The 8,523-nt window shown below is 36.6% G+C and overlaps 1 pseudogene; it reads right to left on the reverse strand.

Moving 5' to 3' along the window:
• Positions 1-2,534: 2,534 nt before the first annotated feature.
• Positions 2,535-3,187, reverse strand: LOC133048056 (cytochrome c oxidase subunit 5A, mitochondrial-like; annotated as a pseudogene).
• Positions 3,188-8,523: the final 5,336 nt, after the last annotated feature.

Raw genomic sequence — 8,523 nt, forward strand, 5'->3', positions numbered from 1 at the left:
TATGTCTCAGGAAACTCAAACAGGGGCTCTGTATCAACCTAGAGGGGTGGGATGGGGAGGGAGATGGGAGGGAGTTTCAAAAGGGAGAGGATATATGTATACCTATGGCTGATTCATGCTGAGATTTGACAGAAAACAGCAGAATTCTGCAAAGCAATTATCCTTCAATTAAAAAATAAATAAATTTAAAAAGTAGATGGCCAACAAGAACCTACTGTATAGCACCAGAAAGTATACTCAATATTTTGAATAACCTAAAAGGGAAGATAATCTAAAAATAATATATATATATATATTCTTTTCAGATTACTTTATATATATTTCATATTATATATATATAATGACAAAATTACTGTGATGTCTACCTGAAGTTATTAGTTTCAACATATCTATCTATCTACATATATATATAGCTAAATCTCTGTGCTATATATCTGAAAATAACATGATATTATAAATTAACTATACTTCAATTAAAAATAAAATGAGGAATTTCCTAGTTGTCCAATGGTTAAGACTCCCTGCTTCCAGTGCAGGGGGTGTAGGTTCAATTTCTGGTCAGGGAACAAAGATACCTGCATACAGTGCATGACAGCCAAAAAAATTAAAAAGAAAAAAACAAAATAAGAAATAGCTCTAACCAGTGCTGGTGCTATCATGGTTGAATGAGATCCCCCAAATGGTTGCTGCCAGCATCTCATTTCCTAGGGGGATCCCACATGCCTCCGGCCTCTGAAGGACTGCCTGCAAGATCAGTAAATGAGAGTGACCCAGGCTCCTGTCAAACCATTGCATCCGTGCTGGGACTTGGGGCATGTGAGATTTTGCACATGCCCTTTAAGAGCACAGTCTGTTGCCTACTGTTCTGCTCACTCAACCCCAAATCCTATGTGTGTTCAAAGCTGGACTTTCTGGGGGCTCATTCTCCATGTTGGGAGCCCCAGGCTCCTCACTCTCAGTAAGGATGGTGATGGTTGTGGTTTCCCTCCATTTGTGGGTTGCTGACCCAAAAAACCACATCTGCATTCCTCCTACCAGGTCTTCTTGCTCCCCTGCATCTTTCTTCTAGTATTTAGGGAATAGATAGTTGCTCTGTAAGTAGTTGCAGTTTTGGTGTTACCATAAAGAAGATGAGTTCAGGGTCTTCCTACCCCATTGTCTTGATCCCCCACCAAGCAGAGCTGCAACTTTTTCATTTTAACTGAAAGCAAATGAGATACTAGCTTTTTATCAGCATATTATTGAGCTCATTTAGAAAACTCATAAATAAATCCATTTCATCTGAGTCATCTTTGACCTTGCAACATAAAAAACTTTTCCCCCATAGATCTTCTGCAAATTCCTAAATATATCCATTTAGATTTTGTGCTCATCATTTTCATTTCTTGTTTCTTGGGCCTGGAACAACCAGTCACTTTCTTTTAGGACAAAATTAGTCTTTTTTTTCCCTTAACAGAAACAAGTCATTCATATCTCATGCCTTCTCCCCCCATTTTTTAATTAAAAATACATACTACTTTCCTTTCACCTTTCTAGTTTCTAGTAATTTCCTTTATATTTATTGATTGCCTATCATAATACTAGCATTCTATAGCAAATGAATATATTTTATGAATATATCATCTCATAATTTGTAGGTACATTTTTTTCATAATACAAATTTTCCATGTGACAAAATAAATATATATATCAGCAGACTCAAATATCCTTTGGCTCCGTAAAACTTAAGAAGTCAAGAATAGATAAACTTAAGTTTAGAAATTAATGTTTCAGTATTTTATGGTATCTGGAAAGGGCCTTGATATTCAATGAATATCCATCATTTAACTTGTTAGTGTTAACTTTGAGGTTTTAAGATACCAAAAAGATTTTGAAATTATTTTTAACATATTTTATAAAACAATTATTATATACTTTTATATAAGTATTTATACTTATATATATATATACTTTTATATATATAAAAGTATTTATACTTCTATTATATACTTTTATATACATTTATATACTTTTATCCCATTTACATCCATTTAATTCATTTGTTTTTTAGCAAACTGTGCTTGAATTGCTCATCAAAATTTCATGAGACATTAAGGAAAGCTATCCGTCATCTTGAGTTGCTTTTCCTGTAGACTAATCAGAAAAGTATGAAAAAAACCCACACAGAGAAGCAAAAAATCTAAAAGTTGGAACATATGGCTCTTCCTAAACTTTTTTTATTGCCTTTCTTGAAATACATTCATAATTTACTTTTTATTTTATGTTTAAGTCTTATGTTGAATTTATAATTTTACAATCTTCAACATCTAATAGAGATAACATAAGCTTGTTTGACTAGTAAACCTAGGTAGAAAAATTTGCATGACTGCAGTATGTTTAACGTGGACAACTCTGAAGTCATGCCTATTTTTATTAAGCCAACAAACTTAATCTGGCCTTTTAGAAAAATTTTATTGGAGTATAGTTGATTTACCATGTTTTGTAAGTATCAGGTGTATAGCAAAGTGAATCAGTTATATGTACATATACTACTCTTTGTTTTATTTATTTTTTTTCAGTTCAGACTCATTTCCCTTTTATTAAAGTCCAAGTTACATTACATGGTTTGGTACTCAACAAAGGAAAACTTGTTCGAATAAGGTAATATGTTATCATCAGTATTTCCAGGTGACTGTTTACAATCAAGTAGCATTATCGGTAAGTCCTTGGGAAGCCCATCTTACCCATGGGGTTTACACTTTGTCAAGGCCCAGTTCCTCTGGAGTGGAGATTCCCAGTTCATTCAAAGTTGGTCTAAGTTCCTGGATGACATAGGGGTAGATTTCCTTATGAGGTCCTGCTTTGTCCTTAACCTCTAGGATGCGAACTGCACTAGCAAAATCATTTAAACGTCTGCATGCCAGCAAAGCAGCATCAATGATTTTGGGTTCTGGAACCAGGTCATAGCCAACAAGTGTGTTCATCCCTTTACGCAACTCCCAAGCATCAGTATCTGGCTTATTGAAGTATGTCACCCGGCGAGCATCAAACTCCTCGCCTGCCTCATGTGATCCATGGGAGGAGCAGCGAAGTGACTGGACAGCGGCGGCGGGACCGGGGGCCGGAGTGGGGTGCAGGAGGCCTCGAGGGCTGGCCCGGCGACTGCGGCTGCAGCTACAGAGCAGCGGCGGACAGCGGCGCCTAGCATGACGGCGACGGCGGCGCACAGGTTAGGGCTGAAGAGCTACTCTTTGTTTCAAAGATTCTTTTCCCATATGGACCCTTACAAGGTATTGAGTAGAGTTCCCTGTGCTTCACAGTAGGTTCTCTATGCTCCCAATTTATCCCTGCCTCTCTTATTCCCTGCTAACCATAAGTTTCTTATCTACATCTGTGACTCTACTTCTGTCTTGTAAATAAGTTCATTTGTACTATTTTTTTTGGTAAGAGTCCACATATGAGATATCATATGATATTTGTCTTTCTGTGTCCGACTTCAATATGACAATCTTTGGTTCGTCCACGTTGCTGCAAATGGCATTATTTGTTCTTTTTTATGGCTGAGTAATATTCCATTGTGTAAACATACACACACATATGTATCACACCTTCTTTATTCTTTCTCCTGTTGATGGACATTGAGGTTGCTTCCATGTCTTGGCTATTGTAAATAGTGCTGCAATGAACATTGGGGTGCATGTATCTTTTTGAATTATGGTTTTCTCAGGATGTATGCCCAGTAGTGGGATTACTGGGTCACATGATTGCTCTATTTTTAGTTTTTGAAGGAAATTCCATACTATTCTCCATAGTGGATGTACCAGTTAACATTTCCACCAACAGTGTAGCAGGGTACCCTTTTCTCTACACCCTCTCCAGCATTTATTGTTTATGGATTTTTTGATGATGGTCATTTTGACTGGTGTGAGTTGGTACCTCATTATAATTTTGACTTGCATTTCTCTAATAGTTAGTGATGTTGAGCACTGTTTCATGTGTTTGTTGGCCATCTGCATGTCTTCTTTGGAGAAATGTCTATTTGGACACTTTTTCTCAGGTTTGTTTGTTTTTTGATGTTGAGCTGCATGAGTTGTCTGTATATTTTGAAGATTAATCTTTTGTCAGTAGTTTTGTTTGCAAATATTTTCTTCCATTCTGAGGATTGTCTTTTCATTTTGTTTATAGTTTTCCTTTGCTGTGCAAAAGCTTTTAATTTGATCCTATTTGTTTATTCTTGTTTTTATCTTCATTACTCTAGAATGTGGTTCAGAAAAGATCTCACTGTGATTTCTGTCAAGGAGTGTTCTGCTTATGTTTTCCTGAAAGAGTTTCATAGTGTTCATTCTTACATTTAGAGCTTTATTCCACTTTGAGTTTATTTTTGACTATGGTGAATCAACATGGTATATCTCTCCCTTTCTTGATGTTGTCCTTGATTCCTTTCATCAGTATCTTTTAGTTTTCTGAGTACAGGTCTTTTGCCTCCATAGGTAGATTTATTCCTAGGTATTTTATTCTTTTTGTTGCGATGGTAAATGGGATTGTTTCTTTAGTTTCTCTTTCTGATCTTTTGTTTTTAGTGTATAGGAATGCAAGAGATTTCTGTGTATTAATTTTGTATCCTATAATTTTACCAAATTCATTGATGAGCTCTAGTAGTTTTCAGTAGCATCTTTGGGGTTTTCTATGTATAGCATCATGTCATCTGCAAACAGTGATAGTTTTACTTCCTCTTTTAAATTTGTATTACTTTAATTTTTTTCTCTGATTTCTGTGGCTAGGACTTCCAAAACTATATTGAATAATAGTGGTGAGAGTGTACATCTTTGTCTTATTACTGATTTTAGAGGAAATGCTTTCAGTTTTTCACCATTGAAAATGATGTTTGCTGTGGGTTTGTCATAGATGGCCTCTATCATGTTGAAGTATGTTCCCTGTATGCCCACTTTCTGGAGAGCTTTTATCATAAAAGGGTGTTGAATTTTATCAAAGGTTTTTCTGTATCTGTTGAGATGATCATATGGATTTTCTTCCCTCAATTTCATAATATGGTGTATCACATTGATTTATTTGTATATGCTGAAGAATCCTTGCATCCCTGGGATAAACCCTACTTGATGATGGTGTATAATCCTCTTGATGTACTGTTGGATTCTGTTTGCTAGGATTTTGTTGAGAACTTTTGTGTCTAAGTTCAACAGTAATAATGGCCTGTAATTTTTTTTGGTGGATATTTTTGTCTAGTTTTGGTATCAGGGTGATGGTGGATTCATAGAATAAGCTTAGCAGTGTTACTTCTTCTGCAATCTTTTGGAAGAGTTTGAAAAGAATGAGTGTTAATCCTTATCTAAATGTTTGATAGAATTTGCCTGTGAAGCCATCTTTTCCTGGACTTTTGTTTGTTGGAAGATTATCAGTCACAGTTTCAATTTCATTGCTTGTGATCAGTCTTTTAATATTTTCTATTTCTTGCTGGTTCAGTTTGGAGAAGATTGTATCTTTCTAAGAATTTGGCCATTGCTTCCATGTTGTTCATTTTATTAGGATACAGTTGCTTGTAGTCTCTTATGATCCTTTACACTTCTGTGGTGTCAGTTTTAACTTCTCCTTTTTCATTTCTAATTTTATTGATTTGAGTCCTCTTTTTTTTCCTCAATGAGTCTGGCTAAAGGTTTATCAAATTTATCTTCTCAGAGAATGAGCTTTTAGTTTCAATGATCTTTGCCATTATTTCTTTGTTTCTTTTTCATTTATTTCTGCTCTGACTCTGTGATTTCTTTCCTTCCACTAAATTCAGGCTTTGTTCTTTCTCTTGTTGCTCTAGGCATAAGGTTGGGTTGTTTGAGATTTTTCTTAATTCTTGAGGTAAGATTATATTGATATGAACTTACCTCTTAGAACTATTTTTTGCTGCATCCCATAGGTTTTGGGTCATTGCATTTTCATTCTCATTTGTCTCTAGGTATTTTAAAATTTCCTCTTTGATTTCTTTCGTGATCCATTGGTATTTAGTAGTATATTGTTTAGCTTCCATGTGTCTGTTTCTTTCCGTTTTCCCTGCTGTAATTGATTACTTATCTCACCGTGTTGTGGTCAGAAAAGATGCTGGATTACGATATCAATTTTCTTAAATGTATTGAGACTTGATCTGTGACCCAAGATGTGATCTATCTTGGAGAATGTTCCGTGTTGCACTTGAGTAGGAAGTTTAGTCTCCTGCTTTTGGATAGATTGTCCTATAAATATTAATTTAGTCTATATGGTCTAATGTGTCATTTAAGGCTTGTATTTTCTTATTAAGTTTCTATTTGGATGATTTGTCCATTGGTATAAATGGAGTGTTAAAGTGCCCCACTGTTATTTTGTTACTGTTGATTTCCCCTTTTTTGGCTGTTAGCATTTATCTTTTGTATTGCTGCTGCTGCTAAGTCGCTTCAGTTGTGTCCGACTCTGTGCCACCCCACAGATGGCAGCCCACCAGGCTCCCCCGTCCCTGGGTTTCTCCAGGCAAGAATACTAGAGTGGGTTTCTTTTTCCTCCTCCAATGCATGAAAGTGAAAAGTGAAAATGAAGTCACTCAGTCGTGTCTGACTCTTAGTGACCTCATGGCCTGCAGCCTACCAGGCTCCTCCATCCATGGGATTTTCCAGGCAAGAGTACTGGAGTGGGCTGCCATTGCCTTCTCCAGTCTTTTGTATTGAGGTGCTTCTATGTTGGGTGCATAAATAATTCAATTGTTATATTTTCTTCTTTGATTGATCTCTTAATCATTATACAGTGTCCTTCCTTGTCTCTTGTAACAGTCTGTATTTTAAAGACTATTTTGTCTGATATGAGTATTACTACTCCAACTTCCTCTTGACTTCTATTTACATGAAATATCTTTCTCCATCCCCTCGCTTTCAGTCTGTATGTGTTCCTAGTTCTGAAATGGGTCTCTTGTAGACAGCACATATAGGGGACTTGTTTTTGTATCCATTCAGCCAACCTATGTGTTTTGGCTGGAGCATTTAATCCATTTACATTTAAGGTATTATTGATATATATGTTCCTATTGCCATTTTCTTAATTGTTTTGGGAGGTATTTTTTCTTCCCTTCATCTCTTGTTCTGTTTTGTTTCTTGCCTGGAGAAGTTACTTGAGCAATTGTTGTAAAGGTGGTTTGGTGTTGCTACATTCTCTTAACTTTTGCTTGTCTGTAAAGCTTTTGATTTTTCTGTGGAATCTCGGTGAAAGCCTCACTGGGTAGCATATTCTTGGTTGTAGATTTTTCCCTTTCATCACTTTAAATATATCCTGCCACTCCCTTCTGGCCTGCAGAACTCCTGTTGAAAAGTCAGCCGATAACCTTATGAAGATTCCCCTGTATGTTATTTATTGCTTTTCTTTTGTTGCATTTATTTATTTACTTTACTTATTATTTTTATGAACCTTGTTGCTTTTAATATTTTGTCTTTGTATTTAATTTTTGTTAATTTGATTAATGTTTGTTCCAGCATTTTCTTCCTTGGTTTAACCTGTATGGAAATCTCTACACTTCCTGGACCTGGTTGACTATTTCTTTTCCCATATTTGGGAAGTTTCTAACTATGATCTCCTTAACTATTTTCTCAGGCCCTTTCTCTTTTTCTTCTTCTTCTTCTGGGATCCCTATAATTCAAATGTTGGTGCAACTCATGTTGTCCCAGAGATCTCTGAGACTGTCCTCATTTCTTTTCATTATGTTTCCTTTATTCTTTTCCATGCAGAGATTTCCACCACTCTATCTTCCAAGTCATTTTTCCATTCTTCTGCCTCAGTTATTTTGCTATTGGTTCCTTCTTTGCTATTGATTCCTTCTATGTTTTGCTGCTCACAAACCAGTTGCGCCCTCCCTTCTTAGGCTCTGAGCTCCCCCTCTGTCCAGTCTAATTTCGACACTGGTGAGGGGCCTTCCCAGGGGGTGGGTATCTTTCCTTTTCTATAGCTCCCTCCCCAGGGCACAGGGACTCCTTCTTTTTCTTTTCCCTTTTGTCCTATTTAGTTACATAGAGGTTTTCTTGTCTTTTTATACATCTGAGGTCTTCTGGCAGCATTCAGTAGCTGTTCTGTGTGAATCATTCCACTTGTAGATGTATTTTCAATGTTTCTGCAGAGAAAGGTGAGCTCTGCTTCACTCCTTTACCATCTTGATCCCAACCTAAACTAGCTTTTATTTACTGAAAATTATCCCAGACCCCACAAACTTGAAAAACATTGGGATTTATTTCTATGTTTCTGAGATTTATATGAATACTTTAGCTCTTATTTTTCTTAGGGCTTCTCAAGCCGCTCAGTGGTAAAGAATCCACCTGCCAGGGCAGGAGCCACAGATGTGGGCTCTATCTCTGGGTTGGGAAGACCCCCCAGACGAGGAAATGGGAACCTACTCCAGTATTTTTGCTGGGATAATCCCATGGAGAGAGGAGCCTGGCAGGCTCTAGTCCATAGGGTCGCAAAGAGTTGGACAAGCCTGAGCGGCTGAACACGCACTTATGAGTTAGATATAAATAGAGAAACACATTT

Source organism: Dama dama, chromosome 28 (genome assembly GCF_033118175.1).
Source record: "Dama dama isolate Ldn47 chromosome 28, ASM3311817v1, whole genome shotgun sequence".
Classification (NCBI taxonomy): Eukaryota; Metazoa; Chordata; class Mammalia; order Artiodactyla; family Cervidae; genus Dama; species Dama dama.